Here is an 18903-nt window from a genome sequence, read left to right as displayed (position 1 = left end):
CAAACGTCGCATCTAACGTAGGTATATAACAGGGGTTTGGTCTTCTAAAGGTCAATAAATCTTCAACGTTTCCAAACTCTTCAAGCCTTGTTCATGTCTCCGATGGCTTCTTCCAATCGTGCTTGTCCTTTTGCCAGATCATCTCTGTTGACGCAAAGTCTCTCGTGACGTCCTTTAATATTCTGGAGTTGCATTCCAAACTTCTGGTTTCAACATCCTTCACATGAACCATGGCCATACTGTCCTTCAGTTCCTGACAAATCTCTGGTATCTCGAGGTTTTGCTCCTCCAGCTTGGCTACTTTAGCTTCTTGGACCTAAGTTCTCCATGAAATTCTCCTTGTCAAAATACGGCTTCCTGAAGGTCCATCTTAAACTTCTTGATGTACTACTCCAGATCCTGGTGATACTTCGGCTAAGGTTAAAACTTCATCTTACTAATAGGTGCTCCATCAGCCTTCTACCATCCAATCCTTCCATGCATATGCAGGCTTAACTCAGCACTATGACAAATAGCATAAGCGGGCGATAACATCATGGATAGCCGTGTTTCTGCTCTTGTCATTTCCATGAGCTATCTCTCCGTAGTTGATATCTCCTGCCTTAGGGTTTTCCTTGACAGAACTTTAAGTTTTTAACTCTCCATGCTCTGGTCTTTCTCTGATACTCCTTGATCTCGGGTATTGACAACTTCCATAGTCTGCCAAGTTCCATAAGGGTAGCCTCCCTAGGTCATACAAATCTGGAAATTCTTCAGAGCCTTCCAATTCTCCTAGTCTTCAGAGTCTTCAACCGTTGTAGTTTCCATCATTGTAATGCACGGTAAAATCCTCTTCATTCCAAAGTAGTAGTTGTCCGATACCTTGTACTCCTTGGTGTGGTCTCATTAGCCGAATCTTCATGTGGTCAAAAGGGAAAAAGGGGGTATGGTCTCACTAAAAGGGGATATTTGAATAAGCTCAGAAGAGAAGAGAGGTAAAAGATCTTTTAGAAAAAGAAAGTTTTAGAGAAAATCCTTCCTATGGGCTTGCCAGTTTCTAGGGTCACGTCCTACAGTCAACATGTGCTCTGATACCATCTTGTAGCGACCTGACCCGAATGGATCAAGTCTCTGTGTTTAAGTGTTATCCCTGGATCGGTATGCTGACACACACAGTACTCGAGGATTTATAACAGAGGTAAATCACATGTATAAGTAACGTAAGATACTATTACCTCAATCCAAAATAGCAAAAGTAACAAGGTTGTGGATTCCCATCAACACCAACGGCAAAGTTGAGTGTAGAAATCATAACCCTAACGTATCACTTACTCATCGTAAGATAAACCTGCAACATAAGACGTTGCAGCCACAAAGGGTCAGTACATTGAATGTACTAGCAAATTCACACCATAGAGAGAAACGATGAACAATGGCTATCACTACATGCATATATGGCTGGTGGAAAAGCTCTATGGTTATAAGGTTTTTGCGAAAAGCTAATTTTTCCCTACTGCAAAGGAATAACTTTTATTTAACTATCATGGTGGTTGTTGAACATTGAGAATGGTTGACAGCATTCTCAATCCCAATTAAGTAACATCATTAAACCCAACAACTTAATTTAAAGTAACATGATGAGGTTCACATGATAATCCAAGTACTAGATACTCAAAACGTCCATAACCGGGGACACGGCTAACCATGATTAGTTTAAACACTCTGCAGAGGTTTGCGCACTTTTTCCCACAAGACTTGATCTCCTCCGTTGGATTTCTCGCACTACATGGTGTTTGAGAAACGGATGACCGAGACATAGTCTTTTAGAAGCGTTTGCACCTTACGATGGGTAGACCGTACCACCTACATCCCCTACATCTGCTAGTCTACCACTGTAAGAGTTCGCACGACTTAGTCAACTATGCTAGAGCCCATAATAGCTTGTGGCTGCACACGGAAATTTCTAGTATGAATAATCTCATGATCCCTTTGAGCCTGGGTGGCGGTCCAAAAGAAAACAGGAAAATCCTGGATTACCCAGGTGCCTCAATCCACCCAGATGTGTGTTTAAGTTGCCACCTTAGATAAACCATTAATTAACAAACTCACATCTGTCATGGATATCACTCACCCAATCCACATCTACTAGCATAGCCTGACATAATAAGCAAACGTAGAAGTAACTCCCAAAGGTTTGAAAATAAACAGGTAATAGGTACTACCTCAACTACTTCCCATCCCACAATTTAATTAGATCCTAATCATGCAATGTTTGAGGATCTGATCTAATGCATTAAAACTGGGTAGTAGAAAAGGTATGATCAAAGTGTGAACTTGCCTGCAATGTTGATGAAGATGATTTGCACTCAAAACTCTTGATAGCTCTACTCGTCACACTCCGGTCAATCTATCGTAAGCAAGCAATAGTAACCACACATAAACAATCACTCAAAAGGTCGGAGAGAAAGAAGAAAACAATTCGGAAAGCTTCAAAACCCAGCGAATAACCCTTGCAACATAAAACAATTTCTAACAGTACCAAAAATATATGAATTTGGCCTTATCAGAAAGTTTAGGTCAAGATCTTCGATTTGCAAAAAGAATCGACTAAATCGGAGTTATAAAACTCAAGTTATGATCAAAAGAAGTTTGAATATAAATCTGAACATAATTCAAAATTTGAAAATTTCAAAAAGTTGATGTGACAGGTTCACTGGATAGGTAAAAACAAGACGAAGCTATAGGCGTTGGTTTCATCTAATTTGGATGAACGAGTAAAAAGTTATGGCTATTTGAAAAATCAGGGCCAAGCTGTTTTACGGAAGAAAAATAGTTACGGCTAGGGTCTAATGTATAAATAGGTAGACTAATTGATAATCTAATTATTTTATCGTATTAATCTAAAAATAATAAACTACGGAAGTATAAGAAAGTTACCTTTATAAGGCGGAGAAAAGATGACTTTGGAGAGAAGAGACAATTTCCAGAAGTCGCCCCGGAGAGAAGAATATATTTTTCTTAAATGAATCTAGTCAAACCAAAATATTGATTTAACCCGAATCGGATGATTTTTGAGGCTCTATCGGTCTATATTTATTGGTGGAAAATATGCTTAGAGGTCAAAGACTAGGTAATGTGGGACTAAACGTATACAAAACAGAGATGAAAAGAGGTGAGCGGCTTGCATGGGCCTAAAGTCCTTCGGCCGGCCGCGTGCACGCTGAGGGCGCAGTTTTTTTTTACAAAATTCGGCCTAAGAAAAAAAATAAAAAAATTGAAAAGGCTGGCTGGGCCTGGCCTATTTAAGAGAGAAAAAAACAATGGGGCGCCAGAAGCTACTATACTGCGCATGTAGGCGATAAATAAATATGGGCCGCACATACAGTTTTCTTTTTAAAATAGAAATAGAAGGAAAACCGAATAACAAAAAAAATTATATAGGCATATAATATATCAAAATTTTCAGAAAAAGATTTTCTACGACATGAACATTTTTCTAGCATTCAATAAAATACACACAAATTCTAATAATTCCAACAGTGCTCCTGCTCTAATAAGATCCAACAAAATCATTTTAAAAATACCAAAAATGAAATCAAATTTATTTCTCTCCAATTTTCTGTTGTAGGGAATCATGTTACCATATTTTCCATGTATTTTATTTTGGAGAAAAATGATTTGAATAGAAACAAAATAACTCCAAATTGAAAAATAATTCCAAAAGACTTTGAATTTGATCCTTTGAAACTCCCAACTCATATTTCATATAATTTGAAGAAGTCATTTTATCTCCTCTCGTGAAAATCATTGAGTTGCATAAAGTTTCAGAATTGAAAATATTTTCCAAATGAAATTCAAATATTTTCAACACCCCTTGTCATTTAAATAAATGGAAGAAGTCATGTCATCTTCTCTCCAGGTTTTCGTGGTGAAAAGAATTTGAATTCACGGGGATGACGAATGCAAAATGAAAGTTTGGGAAAGTCCTTCTATTCCCTCTCATTTAACTTTCAAAAAGGTCTCGAATTTCACTCAATTTCACACAATCAATCAAATCTATCTATTTATTATAACATTCCAAAATTTAGAATTTTGGGATGTTACAGGAATACTGCTTCTCAATGGCGACTATGTCCTCAAACTCGGCCTTGAGCCTCTCATAGGTGGCTATTAAAGTTTTTGGGGTAGGCATGGTGGGGCCCTTGCTATTCTTCCATCTTTCTTTGAGGAGTTCGTCCGCCAACATCGTCAACTCTTTGGCCAGTGCTTGTTTCTTGGAGTTCTTCGTCTCCATGGGTTGGCCCGCCAACATGGTCAACTCATTGGTCGGTGCTCGCTTCCTGGAGATTGATGTCTCCAGTGGGTTCTCCGCCGGCAACTCTTTGGCTACTGCTCTAGGATCCATCAATGAACTGACAAACAAAAAGCAATCAAAAGGAAACCACAATCGCAATGAAAACTGGAAAAGAATAGGCTGTGGGAATCGGTCGGTGCTTCGCAAAAAGAAGATTCTTGGAATGAAAATATAGCAGCATCACTGATTCACCCATCTTTCCTTCGCGGTACAGAAGAAAAATGGCAGAAGTGAGTAGCCTGGAGTGAGGTTTTCTTCAAGAAAGGGGGGAAAGGGCTTCAATGAGTGTTCCAGTGAAATGATGGTTGCTTCGCCCAGTCCAACTTCGAGGCCACTTTACCACTGCTGGTAAAGGTGGGTTTTGTGATATGACGGGTCATGACGGCCACACCGCCGGCAACTCTTTGTAAAGTATGAGATACATTCCTCCAATCACAAAATGCCTTGGTTTATGAGATTTGAGATTTGAGCCAGTACTGCACGCGGTGAAATCTCTAGAAAGGCAAATGCTCCTTTCCGGTTTACAGGGCTATACTAGCAAGTACTAGTACTACAATAGTGGCCTCAAATAGAAGTTTTGTCTCATGCAAGAGCCTGGCTATATGCGTTCTCCAAGGCTCCGCACCACGCCCCACCCCTACACAAAGACTTCCACGCGACCGTTCGCAACTGCCACGTTCAGGTTGCCCTTGGCTCTTCGCCTCTTCGAGAAGACGAACATTGATGTTACTACTACTTCTACAGTAGTATCGAATCCACTACTGCATGTCCATCCACCGCGTGCGGGAGGGATAGCCACCGTGCACATGGGCGAGGGAGAAGGCGCATAGTAGTAAAATCAAGCTTCTCCTCGTTGTACGAGTTGACACGACACATCATAGCAGTGGCCCCACATGGTTGCCTCTAAACTTGGCTGAAAGACCCGCGGTGTACAATACTCCGGGCCTGTTTGGTTCATGATTAACTTTGCAACAACTAACCTTAGGCAAAGTGTGGCTGCCACAAAAAGTGTGGCTAACAAAATGGCCACCAGTGTGGCAAGATTTGGCAAAAACATGAGCCTATGACTTGTGGGCCATATAACTAGAAAAGTGTGGCAAGCCACAAGTGTGGCAATAAACCAAACACATGCCTAAGGTGTTGTGACATGACTAAGGTTAGCCATGGCATCCTTAGGCTGAGAACCAAACAGCCCCTCCATTTGCCGCAACCTCTAACATTTACCCCACCAAAAATTAAAATATATATTCCTGTCTTGACCAAATGAGCGTGCAAACTAGAATCACCAGGATGACAGGTAGGGCCACAAGATTATTTTAATAAAAAAACATGGAGCCGACCCCAACGATTTTAAGCTTACATGCATGGTACACGCTATCCTAGACTACTCTACACATGAAACTGCCATGAGAGCGTCCGGGCTGCGTTTCCTCTTCGCCTCTTTGGGAAGTCGAACAATGATGGAGTACTAGTGCAGTGGTGGAGTACTACAGTATGCTTCTGGCCATCTGACACCGATTAACTGTTGCATGTCCACCGCGTGCGGGAGGGAGAGCGCGTAGCAAACAAAAGCTTCTCCTAGTCCTGCCAGCCACCATGCTCATGGGCAAGGGAGGGATGCAGCTTCATTGACTTACTGCTCCTGCCTTTGCACTCGATATATTTCAATAATTTGCACTTACCGATGCATTAGTTACTCCCTCCGTTCCTAAATATAAGTCTTTTTAGACATTTCAAATGGACTACAACATACGGATGTATGTAGACATATTTTAGAGTGTAGATTCACTCATTTTGCTTTGTATGTAATCACTTGTTGCAATCTCTAGAAAGACTTATATTTGGAAACGGGAGAAGTACAATGCATGCATGCATGCCATGACTTTCCTTTTGATATTTCCATGTGTTGATTTGATGCACCTTGCCAAATTTTGACTAGAAATTTAACTAACCAAATGTTCATGCATGTCACAAAAAATTACGGGGCTGTTTGGATTGTGACTATGTTTGTCTTATGTTGCCACATTATTTTTGCCACACTTGCCTAACTTGAGTTGCTCAAATTGTTAGACCCACTTTGGCTTGCCTAAGGGAATCTTGCCACACTTTTTGTGTCTATGACATGTGGGGTTCACTGCTAATAAAAAAATTCTTGTCTTAGGTGTGGCTAGAACCAAACACCCACCTAACTTGGTCAAATTTGCCTAAGGTGAGGTGTGGCAAAGTGTGGCAATATGTGGCTGGAAACCAAACAACCCCTACATCATTGAAAACTACGTTCAAATACAAATTAAACGATATAATTTTTGTTAACATGCACTAACATTTTGTCAGTTAAATCTTTGGTCAAAATATAGCACCAATTACAAAGGTGTCGTGGAATTGTCACGGCAGATGTCCTAGTGGAAGGACATAGTCGTAGGGCCATCGCAACTAGGAAGCTCAAAGGGGTTAATCGGGACAAAGGACACGGGAGGTTTTATACTAGTTCGGCCCCTTACGATGAAGGTAAAAGCCTACGTCTACTTGTGTTTGGTATTGCTGGGGTTTCGATCACCAAGAGGCTAACTCGCCGGCTTGGTTATTGATCTCTTGTTTCTTGCCCTAAGCCGCCACCGGGTCGTCCCCTTATATACACGGGTTGATGCCAGGTGGCCTACAGAGTCCTGGCTGGCTCATAAATCATGGCCGGCTTGGTGACTTCTTTTACATGCCTTTCTTTACAAGTCTTTCCTTACATACGGCGGTTTGCAATATTGGGCCTTAAGCCGCCTCTAAGCCTTTGGGCCTTTCATAAGATTTGATAAACTATCATCTTAATGTTTATTGGGCTTCTTGTGTAACCCGCCATTGGGGCTGACCCGGCCCCTCCTGGGCGGGTCATAACTAATAGCTATATCCCCAACATTAGGCCCCAGGTTGACTTTGAACTTCGTTCTTTGTCAATCTTCAACAAAAATCCATCTTCTAATCCTCGCAGAAGTTTTTGTAACCCGCCATGACATCATCTCTTGAAAACACAAAAAACTTTTATGACATCATCTCCCAACGGATCTTCACCTTTAATGTCTTCCGAGAATCGAGGCGTCTGTGTAGTTGGATAACCATTATTCAGCTCTTCCTCGATTTTCGCGCCCGTCTGTTCACATTTTTCCTTATAAATAGGCACGCCTCGGCCTTCCTCATTCTTCTCTCTCTCCGTCTTCTTCCTCTCGCAACCCTCCTGCTGCTCGAGCCTCACCGCCGTCGCGCTTCTTCTCCATCTCCGTCGACCTTGGCCGCTGCATCAACCTGAATCAGTCCAGAGAACGGCGGTGACCTCCGCAGAAGATCCGTGGTTGTAAGTGTTCTCCTTTTCACTTCTTAGATCCGCATTAGGGTTTCCAGACTTCTTCGTGTTCTTCATATTTCATCGCAGTTCTTCGTAGTTCTTCCACCGCAGGCCTCTTCTTGATCCAAAAAGATATATATGCTTGTGCGGTAGTGTTTTTGTGCCTACTCTTGATGGCCACAGATCCCTTTCTCTGGTTCAAAGATCTCATTAGAACTCACAGACTCATCTGCGCTAAACTTTTTAGGTCTAGAATTTTCCCATTTTGAATAGCCACTTGATCTGGAATAATACCAAGCAGTTAGGGAACCACAGTGATTGGGTGACCCTGAAAATAATGTTTAAGCTTCCGGCTCGCCATGAACACCCCATATACGAGCTTCTGCCAATGTGGATATCGTTGTTTGGATTCAATTAACACCTCACTGACATAGTAAACCGGCCGTTGAACCGGGTGCTCCTTGCCAACCTCCTTGCGCTCCACCACAATCGCCACACTAACAGCTCATGAGTTGGCGGCTACATATAACAACAGCGGCTCTTTCTCAACTGAAGCAGCAAGGACTGGCGGCTCAGCAAGCTGTGTCTTCAGATCTTCAAAAGCAGAGTTTGCAACATCGCTCCAAACAAAATCATCTGTTTTCTTCATCATCTGATACAAAGGCATCACCTTCTCCCCTAACCGGCTTATGAACCGGCTCAAAGCAGCAACACGACCCGCCAACCGTTGAACGTCATTGATGCATGTTGGTTTGGCCAGGGATGTAATTGCCTTGATTTTCTCCGGGTTAGCTTCAATACCTCGGTTGGACACCAAAAAACCCAAGAGCTTGCCGGCTGGGACTCCAAAAACACACTTAGTCAGGTTAAGCATCATTTTGTAGACCCAAAGATTATCGAAGGTCTCTTTCAGATCTGCGACCAAGGTTTCCTCTTTCCTGGATTTTACCACTATATCATCCACGTAAGCATGAACATTACGCCCAATCTGATCATGAAGACAATTCTGCACATACCGTTGGTAACTCGCTTGGGCACTCTTAAGCCCAAAAGGCATAGACACATAGCAGAAAGCTCCAAAAGGAGTAATAAAAGCCGTCTTTTCCGATCTTTGAATGCCATCTTGATCTGATGATAACCTGAATAAGCATCCAAGAAAACCCAAACGTGCGCAACCCGCCGTAGCATCTATAATCTGATCAATACGGGGGAGGGCAAAAGGGTCAGCCGGACAAGCCTTGTTTAAATCGGTGTAATCCACACACATACGCCAGGTGCCATTCTTTTTGAGTACAAGCACCGGGTTGGCTAACCACTCTGGGTGAAAGACTTCTACAATGAACCCGACCGCCAAGAGCCGGGCCACCTCTTCTCCAATGGCCTTGCGCCTTTCTTCATTGAACCGTCGGAGAAACTGTCTAACAGGTTTAAATTTTGGATCAATATTGAGAGTGTGCTTAGCGAGTTCCCTCGGGACACCCAGCATGTCGGAAGGTTTCCATGAAAAGATGACCCGGTTCTCACGGATGAACTCGATGAGCGTGCTTTCCTATTTGGGATCCAAGTTTGCACTGATGATGAACTGCTTGGATGAGTCGCCAGGCACAAAGTCAACCATCTTGGTGTCATCAGCTGATTTGAACTTCAACACCGGCTCATGCTTTGTTGTTGGTTTCTTTAACGACGTCATGTCTGCCGGGTCAATGTGATCCTTGTAAAACTTTAACTCCTCTGTTGCACAAACAGACTCGGCATAGGCAGCATCACCTTCTTCACACTCCAAGGCTATTTTCCGGCTCCCATGTGCTGTAATGGTGCCCTTATAACCCAGCATCTTGAGCTGCAAATATACATAACACAGCCGGGCCATGAACTTGGCATAAGCCGGCCGTCCAAGCAGAGCATGATATGGGCTTTTGATCTTAACCACCTCAAAGGTTAATTTCTCTGCTCTGGAGTCATACTCATCTCCAAAGGCTACTTCCAGTTCAATCTTACCAACTGGGTATGCCGACTTGCCAGGTACCACACTGTGAAAAACAGTGTTGGATTGTTTAAGACTCTTATCAGTCAATCCCATCCAGCGGAACGTCTCATAGTAGAGGATGTTGATGCTGCTACCTCCATCCATGAGTACCTTAGTGAATTTATATCCACCAACTTGAGGCGCCAGCCAAGTGACCCGGATTATCAACCCGGGGCGGGTGATCCTCTCTTCTCCACACAATAGGCTGCTCTGACCAACGTAAGTAACGTGGAATCGCCGGCTCAATGAAATTGAAGGCCCTCTTGTGAAGCTTCTGGTCCCTCTTACATAAACTAGTGGTGAACACATGGCATTGCCCACTATTCAGTTGTTTTGGGTTGCTCTGATATCCGGACTGTTGCTGCTAATTACCTTGGCCGGGTTGTGGATTATATCCTGCTTGGTTTCCAGGATGGCCCTGACCGTGAAATCCTCCTCCACCTGAACCGGCGCTCGGGCCATGGAAACCGCCTCCACCTGAACTGCTACCTAGGCCGTGACCTCCATCAAACGCGTCCGAATTTTTAAACGCCTTCATGATTGTACAATCTTTCAACAAGTGGGTGGCTGGCTTCTCCCGAGTGTCGTGCCTTGGACAAGGCTCATTCAATAGTTGCTCAAGGGTGGGACCTGACACGCCTGACTGAGGGGGTTGCCTGCCCTTACGCCGTTGATTTCCGCCCTGCGCATTGGTGTTAGCAACAAACTCATTAGCCTTAGGTTTATTACCTCCTTGATTTGCCGGGTTATACTGGTGACCCTTGCCGTTGCCGTTCTTCTTTCCCTTCGCCGTCTTTTCTTCGTCAGACACCGGGTCTTTGGTACTATCAGAATCAGCATACTTGACGAGAGCCGCCATCAACTGGCCCATGTCATTGCAGTCGCGCTTGAGCCGCCCCAACTTCTGCTTCAGAGGTTCAAAACAGGATTTTTTCTCCAACATCAAGACTACTGAGCCGGCATCCATCTTATCAGACGAATGTATTATCTCCTTGACCCGGCGCACCCAATGGGTTGTAGACTCACCGTCCTCTTGCTTACAATTAGTCAGGTCCACAATCGAAATAGGCTGCTTACGCGTGTCTTTGAAGTTCTGGATGAACCGGGCCTTCAACTCCGCCCATGAGCCGATAGAATTGGGTGCCGATCCCTTCAACCAAGTACAAGCTGTTCCATCCAACATCATAGTGAAATACTTGGCCATTGCTGCGTCGCTGACCTCCAACAACTCCATAGCCATCTCATAACTCTCAATCCAAGCCCCATGCTGTAAGTCGGCCGTGTAATTAGGCACCTTACGGGGCCCCCTGAAGTCTTTTGGAAAACGCTCATTACGTATGGCCGGCACCAGGCAAGGGACACCTGCGGTTCTTGTTGCCACCCCTGCCTCAATTGAGGTTGCTGGATAAGCCGGAAAGGTCTGATGAGCCGCCTGCTCTGCTGCCAGTTGAACCGCTCGCTCTGCCTCTTGTCGGATCCTCTCCTGATCCGCCAAGTTAATTGCTCCAGACTGCACCAGCTCATACCTGTGCGGCCGGTTGCGGCGTTGAGCATTGCTTAACATGTCAACTGAATCCATATGCCTATTGTAGCTTGGGCTCCGGCTCGGGCAAGGAGTTGAATGGATCGTGTCTCGACTGTAGGAGTATGCATCCTGCTGTGCCAGAGCTGTTTGAAGAAGTTCTCTCACCCTTCGCATTTTGACTGCCGCCGGTGAGTCACCTTCCATCGGGAGAGCCGCCAAATGAGCCGACGCTACAATGAGGTTTTCCAAGGGATTGGAAAAGTGACCTGGCGGCGTTGGTACATAATGAGGTGGAGCGGTAATTACACGAGGTGGTTCCATGGCACGCGGTTGGACCGGCGCGTCGGGTGTCGTGATCCGGTTTGCCTCCGGTGGATTGCTTCCCCTAGATCCGGGCGTATGAAAAAGGTTCCTAGGATCGAGCGTCAGAGGTAGACGTGAGTGAGTTTTCTGATGCCTTCTCCTCGTGACCTCGTTTGACGCGTTCAGATCCACCGAGAGCCGGAAGGTCTCCGCTTGAAGCTATTGAGCACGAACGTCCAAAGCCGCCTGTTCCGCTGCCATCTTGACTTCCTCTGCGGCTAGATTTTCCTTAGCTTGCACCATCTCTTCACATACGCGTGCCACCTCTGCGTCATGCCGGGCTTTATCCACCGGCTCTACCACGGCAGTCAACAGAGTTGTCAGTTTATCCATGAGGTCCATTAGAATCTGAGCCGAGGCGCGCGCGGGGTCTCCTGACCCGGCTGCGGCCGACCCGGTAGCTGTTGCCGCTGCTGCTGTGGAGTTCTGCCCTTGCTGTGTCCCTGCCATGAAGACTCCGGCCCAATTCGGCGGCTCAAGGGGGTCTGGAATACTGCTGCCATCGGAACAGCCCCCGAGCATGCCATCCGGCAGCTGGTACAAAGAGTCTGTCTCGCCCGTTTATGATGCAGTGTCAGAACAGACGGCCGTCTTACCGCCCCCACCGATCCTTCAGAGTATTCACCACCGTGGATGCAGCCTACGAAGGCATGCTTCACGACAGATTGAACACGGGTGACCCTCGCGCGTCGAGCCGTTTCGACGAGGTCGGTGTGGACATCCGGCTCAGGGCCTGACTCATCGATCCGGCCGATGAAGACGTGAATTCTGCCAAAGGGGACCCGGTACCCGTACTCAATTGAGCCGGCCTCGGGGCCCCAGCCTTCGTTGTCGATGTAGAGCTTGCCACGACGACTCTTGGTCATCCGGCCCGCAGCGTATCCCTTGAGCCCTTCGAAGTTGCCCTTTAAGAACTCAAATCCACCGTGCGCTGGCCCCACGGTGGGCGCCAACTGTCATGGAATTGTCATGGCAGATGTCCTAGTGGAAGGACTTAGTCGTAGGGCCATCGCAACTAGGACGCTTAAAGGGTTAATCGGGACAAAGGACACGAGAAGTTTTATACTAGTTCGGCCCCTTACGATGAAGGTAAAAGCCTACGTCTAGTTGTGTTTGGTATTGCTGGGGTTTCGATCACCAAGAGGCTAACTCGCCGGCTTGGTTATCGATCTCTTGTTTCTTGCCCTAAGCCGCCACTGGGTCGTCCCCTTATATACATGGGTTGACGCCCGGTGGACTACAGAGTCCCGACCGGCTCACAAATCATGTCCGGCTCGGTGACTTCTTTTACATGCCTTTCTTTACAAGTCTTTCCTTACATACGGCGGTTTGCAATATTGGGCCTTAAGCCGCCTCTAAGCCTTTGGGCCTTTCATAAGATTTGATAAACTATCATCTTAATGTTTATTGGGCTTCTTGTGTAACCCGCCATTGGGGCTGACCCGGCCTCTCCTGGGCGGGTCATAACTGAGAGCTATATCCCCAAAACAGGGGCCCAATAAATATTGTAATCTCACATTTTGTTTTGAGGATACTCCCACATACTCCATATGTTCCCAAATATAAGTCTTTTTAGAGATTCTAACAAGTGACTACATACGGAGCAAAATGAACGAGTCCATACTTTAAAATATGTCTACATACATCCGTATGTTGTAGTCCATTTGAAATGTCTAAAAAGACTTATATTTAGGAATGGAGGGAGTAGAAACTATACATAATAATGCATGTTGGGGCAGCCCACGTTTCCGATAATTTTAGCCGTGGGCTTGTTCACAATTTTTACGAGGGGGTGGTTGTTCATTTAATGGAGGGTCTTGTACCAGATTTGAACGATACAAAGCGCGACCTGGCACACCGTAACACCACTTGGAATAAGCGGGTAGCTATCTCAAAAAACAAACAACAACTAAAAAAATGGCGACCTGGCACGTACACAATTTTAAGCGATTGTTTTGATGGAGTTAAAAAGGAAAACTACCCCACTACGTATATATAGGCCGGAGCCTCTACGCTTGCTTGCTAGGGTTGCTCTATTCACACACTCTCATCCTCTCCAGATCTAAACAAGATAGCTGTGGTAACACTGTCTTTCTCCCTTCAAAAAACTCTGTCTTTCTGTCCTCACCGCTGGTTACAGATCCGGATGTATCCCCCTCTGCCGGTGAAGGGGAGGAGGGGCAGCGTTTAGGCCGTCATCGACAGCAAGGGAGGAGACCCACTGCTGGTTGCACCGTTATCTCTAGCCGAGCGTCGGCGTGGGAGGTCCTCCAATCCCTTCATCGTTGCCCTAGTGTGGGTGGATCCGGCCTCCTGCCGCCCACCTATCCACATCCCAGCGACCTTCAGGTATATCTTCCTTCAAAACCGCCATAGCTCTACTTCCCCAGGTCGCTACATTGCTGCATGTGCATCATTTTCTGCCTCTCAGCCCCTCTCGATCAGATGGTCCAACATCACCTATTTTTTTCTTCTATTGTTAGTGGTAAAGCTACTTCATGGAGTCGAATCTTGTACTTGGTTCAAACAAGAAATAAAGTGGGGTGGGGGAATTTAGTATGTGCATCGGATTTGGTACAAACAGGAAGTATATGGGGTGAAAGTAGTACGGACTGGTCATCCAACTGGTCTCTTGGTCGAAAAGGGAAATATAGGGGAAACACTATACACAGTTGTCTTGAAAGTGCGTTATATCGACTAGAGGGGAGTGAATAGGCAATTTTTATGAATTCTTCACTGAGGAATTTCAGGGTGAGGAAATTCCTAAGAGAAGAACAACTTGCAGCGGAATAAGTAGTCAGAAGTAAACATAACAGAACATGAGCATGATCTTCATGATGAAATGAAAACAAGCACAGAGTACAGAAAGCATAAACACAGGATAAACAAAATGAAGACAAACTGACTGAAGAAATTGAGCTGAGGAAATAGAGAAAGTCTTCAGTCAAAGTCTTCGAACAGATATGAACAAGCTCACGACACAGAAATGAGGAAATGGAAGGGTTGAGGAAATGAAACCAGTTAGCTCGGTGAAGACAATGATTTGGTAGACCAGTTCCAACTGCAGTGACAGTTGTACATCTGGTTAGGGCGACTAGGCATTTAAACCTGAGGACACACAGTCCCGGACACCCAGTCCTGAACACGCAGCTCAAGACACTTAGTCCTCACCGTATTCCCCTTGAGCTAAGGTCACACAGGCCTCGCCCAATCACTCGTGGTAAGTCCTCAGGTGACTTCCAAACCTTCAAAGACTCGGTCACTCGGTGATCCACAATTTCCTCTTGGATGCTCTAGACCATTACGCCTAACCATCTGGAAGATGCATAGTCTTCAAAGGTAACAAGCGTCAGATCCACAAAGGATCAACCTCTTCAGTGATGCTCAATCACTTGGGGTTTTTAGGTGTTTGGTTTTGGGTTTTCCTCACTTGATGATTTTCACTCAAAGTCCTTGGAGGATGGGATGCTCTCAAATGACAAGTGCTAGTTTCTCTCGGAGCAGCCAACCAGCTAGTGGTTGTAGGGGGCGGCTATTTATAGCCTAGGGAGCAGCCCGACATGATAAGACATAAATGCCCTTCAATGATATGACCGTTAGGTGGGTAGATTTGGGACAGCTAGCGCATAGCACAACAACGATCGGAATTTTTAGTATCAAATTCCTCAGGGCTATCATCTTCCTCACTGTGTAGGCAATCCGCACTGGCGAATTCCTAACTCCTCAGTCAGAACAAATTCCTCAGAGACCAAAAGAACTTCGTCTCTGTCACTGAAGAAATTGACTGAACTGTATGAGATTTCCAATGGCTTCCCTCGAAGGGATTGGTAGGTGTAGGATTTGAGTTTAGCATCACTTGGAAAATTTTCCTTAGTATTTCCTTGACCCCCTTTAACAGTACGGTGTTTTCCATGACTCAAGAAAGAGAAAATGAAACTACAAAAACAAGAGTCTTCATGCTTCATGTTCCTCGAATGAATACCAAGTCTTTAGGATTACACCAATTTCTTCACTTTCAAAGTCTTCAGAAAGTCTTTAGAAATCCAAAGTCTTTAGTCGAAGAACTTCATTTTTAGGGGTCGACTTTCTCTGTAAATATCAAACTCCTAATATACTTATAGACCCATGTACACTCAAAAACGCATCAGTCCCTTAACCTATAAGTCTTCAATACACCAAAATCACTAAGGGGCACTAGATGCACTTACAATCTCCCCCTTTTTGGTGATTGATGACAATAGAGGCTAAGTTCTCAAGGGGGATAAACATATGAAGTGTATATACTGATATTGAGGAATCTGATTGCAAGATATAGAAGAGCTCCCCTTGAAGATGTGCATAGTGAGGATTTTGCTTTAGAAGCAGTTCACACTTGAAGAGTAGAATCATGGAGATCTCCCCCTATATCTTGTAATTCATACACGCATTTAACATATAATATGAAGAATTTGAAATGCATGATGAAATATGGCGACTGATGTAATTCAGCATGCGTGCATTAACATTAATGAGGAATAAGCATGCAGGAGACATCAACACAAGTATCACACCACCATAGAGTTTAAGATTACAACTCGATCCAGCAAAGTCTTCAAAAGAACGAGAGTTGTAACTTAGAAAAAAACGCCCATATAGGTAGACCCGCTTGAAGACTAACTCAAATTTCTCCCCCTTTGTCATCGAATGACCAAAAGGATCGAAAATGAGGACTAACGCCCCGGAAGAATATCAAGTTGATGGAGGAGCGCCAGCGTTGTTGGGGTCGTTTGTCATTGTAGGGCCTGCCGCAGTGTCGTCCAAGTCTTCATACTCGTTGGGGTTGCGGGATGAAGAATACGAGCTAGCCACAAGGAAGGAACTTTGACCTTGTTGAATTTCTTCGGTGGAGGTGTAGACCAGTCAAAGTTCTCCTTGAGACCCATTTGCTTCAGATCTTCTTCGTTATACAAATGTGATAAGACAGCCCAGGTGCGACCGAAAACTTCATGGAGCCAGTAATGGTTTTTCTTCACTTCATTACGTGTAGCAATCATGTTGTGAAGAATAAAACTAAACTAATACTTAACCCATTTATGATTGCGATCCACCTTCTGGTGAAGACTATGAAGCAGCTCACGGTCAGTCATCACCCTGGGAGCTGTGGCTTGAGGATTTGAGTTGGCTGCATTTGTAGCAGAGTCATCATTTGTGGAATAAGATGCAGCTTTGCGAAATTGACCATCCAATGGACGAATGCCTTCATCAATGACAACAGGCGCCTTACCCTTTTCATCGGTTGAGGTAAAAGTCTGCTTGAGGACTTCAATCGGGGGCAGGTAGCTGAGGTGATTCTGAAAATCGGCCTTGTAGTTGAGTGAAGTCCTTGTTCTGAGGAATCTCATAATCCAAGGAGCATAAGTGTTGGGGATATAGCTATCAGTTATGACCCGCCCAGGAGGGGCCGGGTCAGCCTCAATGGCGGGTTACAAAGGAAGCCCAGTAAACATTCAAGACGATAGTTTATCAAATCTTATAGAAGGCCTAGAGGCGGCTTAAGGCCCAATATTGTAAACCGCCGTATATAAGGAAAGACTTGTAAAGAAAGGCATGTAAAATAAATCACCGAGCCGGACACGATTTATGAGCCGGCCGGGACTCTGTAGGCCACCAGGCGTGAACCCGTGTATATAAGGGGACGACCCGGTGGCGGCTTAGGGCAAGAAACAAGAGATTGATAACCAAGCCAACGAACTAGCCTCTTGGTAATCGAAACCCCAGCAATACCAACACAACTAGACGTAGGCTTTTACCTTCATCATAAGGGGCCGAACTAGTATAAAACCTCTCGTGTCCTTTGTCCCGATTAACCCCTTTAAGCTTCCTGGTTGCGATGGCCCTACTACTAAGTCCTTCCATTAGGAAATCTGCCATGAAAATTCCAAGAAAGTTGGCGCCCACCATGGGGCCAGCGCACGGTGGATTTGAGTTCTTGAAGGGCAACTTCGAAGGGCTCAAGGGATACGCTGTGGGCCGGATGACCAAGAGTCGTCGCGGCAAGCTCTACATCGATGACGAAGGCTGGGGCACCGAGGTCGGTTCAATCGAGTACGGATACCGGCCCCCTTCGGCGGAATTCATGTCTTCATCGGCCAGATCGGCGAGTCGGGCCCTGAGCCGGACGTCCACACCAACCTCGTCGAAACGGCTCAGCGCGCGAGGACCACCCGTGTTCAATCTGTCGCAAAGCATGCTTTCGTAGGCTGCGTCCACGGCGGTGAATACTTTGAAGGGTCGGTGGATGGCGCTGAGACGGCCGTCTGTTGTGACGCTACATCATCAACGGGTGAGACGGACTCTTTGTATCAGCTGCAGGATGGCATACTCGGGGGCTGTTCCGATGGCAGCAGTATTCCAGACCCCCTTGAGCCGCCGAATTGGGCCGGAGTCTTCATGGCAGGAACATAGCCCGGGCAGAACTCCACCGCAGCGGCAGCAACAGCCACCGGGTCGGCCGTAGCCGGGTCAGGAGACCCCTCGTGCCCCTGGCTCAGATTCTGATGGACCTCATGGATAAACTGACGACCCTGTTGACTGTCATGGTAGAACCGGCGAATCAAGCTCAGCATGACGCAGAGGTGGCACGCGTATGTGAGGAGATGGTACAAGCCAAAGAAAACTTAGCAGTAGAGGAGGTCAGGATGGCCACGGAGCGGATGACTTTAGACGTTCATGCTGAGTAGCTTCAGGCAGAGACTTTCTGGCTCTCAGTGGATCTAAATGCGTCGAACGAGGTCATGAGAAGAAGGCACCAGAAAACTCAATCACGTCTACCTCTGACACTCGACCCTAGGAACCTTTTTCATACACCCGGGGCCGGCACAAGTAACCCGCCGGAGGCAAATCGGATCACGACACCCGGGGCACTAGTTCAGCCGCGCACCATGGAACCACCTCGTGTACACACCGCTCCGCCTCATTATGTGCCAACACCACCGGGTCACTTCTCCAATCCCCTGGAAAACCTCATTGCAGCTTCGGCCCGTTTGGCAGCTCTCCCGATGGAGGGAGACTCTCCGGCCGCGATTGAAACACGAAGGGTGAGAGAGCTTCTTCAAATGGCTTTGGCGCAGCAGGATGCGTACTCTTACAGTCGAGACAGGATCCATTCAACCCCTCGCCCGAGCCGGAGCCCAAGCTACAGTAGGCATATGGATTCAGCTGACATGTCAAGCAATGCTCAACGCCACAACCGGCCGCACAAGCATGAGCCGGGACAGGCTTGAGCCCTTAATTTGGCGGATCAGGAGAGGATCCGACAAGAGGCTGAGTGAGCGGTTCAATTGGCA

The sequence above is a fragment of the Triticum urartu genome, chromosome 1A, assembly GCF_056163025.1.
Source record: "Triticum urartu cultivar PI428250 chromosome 1A, HENAU_Tu73, whole genome shotgun sequence".
NCBI lineage: Eukaryota > Viridiplantae > Streptophyta > Magnoliopsida > Poales > Poaceae > Triticum > Triticum urartu.
The sequence above is the reverse complement of the archived record's forward strand: the minus strand, read 5'-3'. Positions refer to the sequence as shown.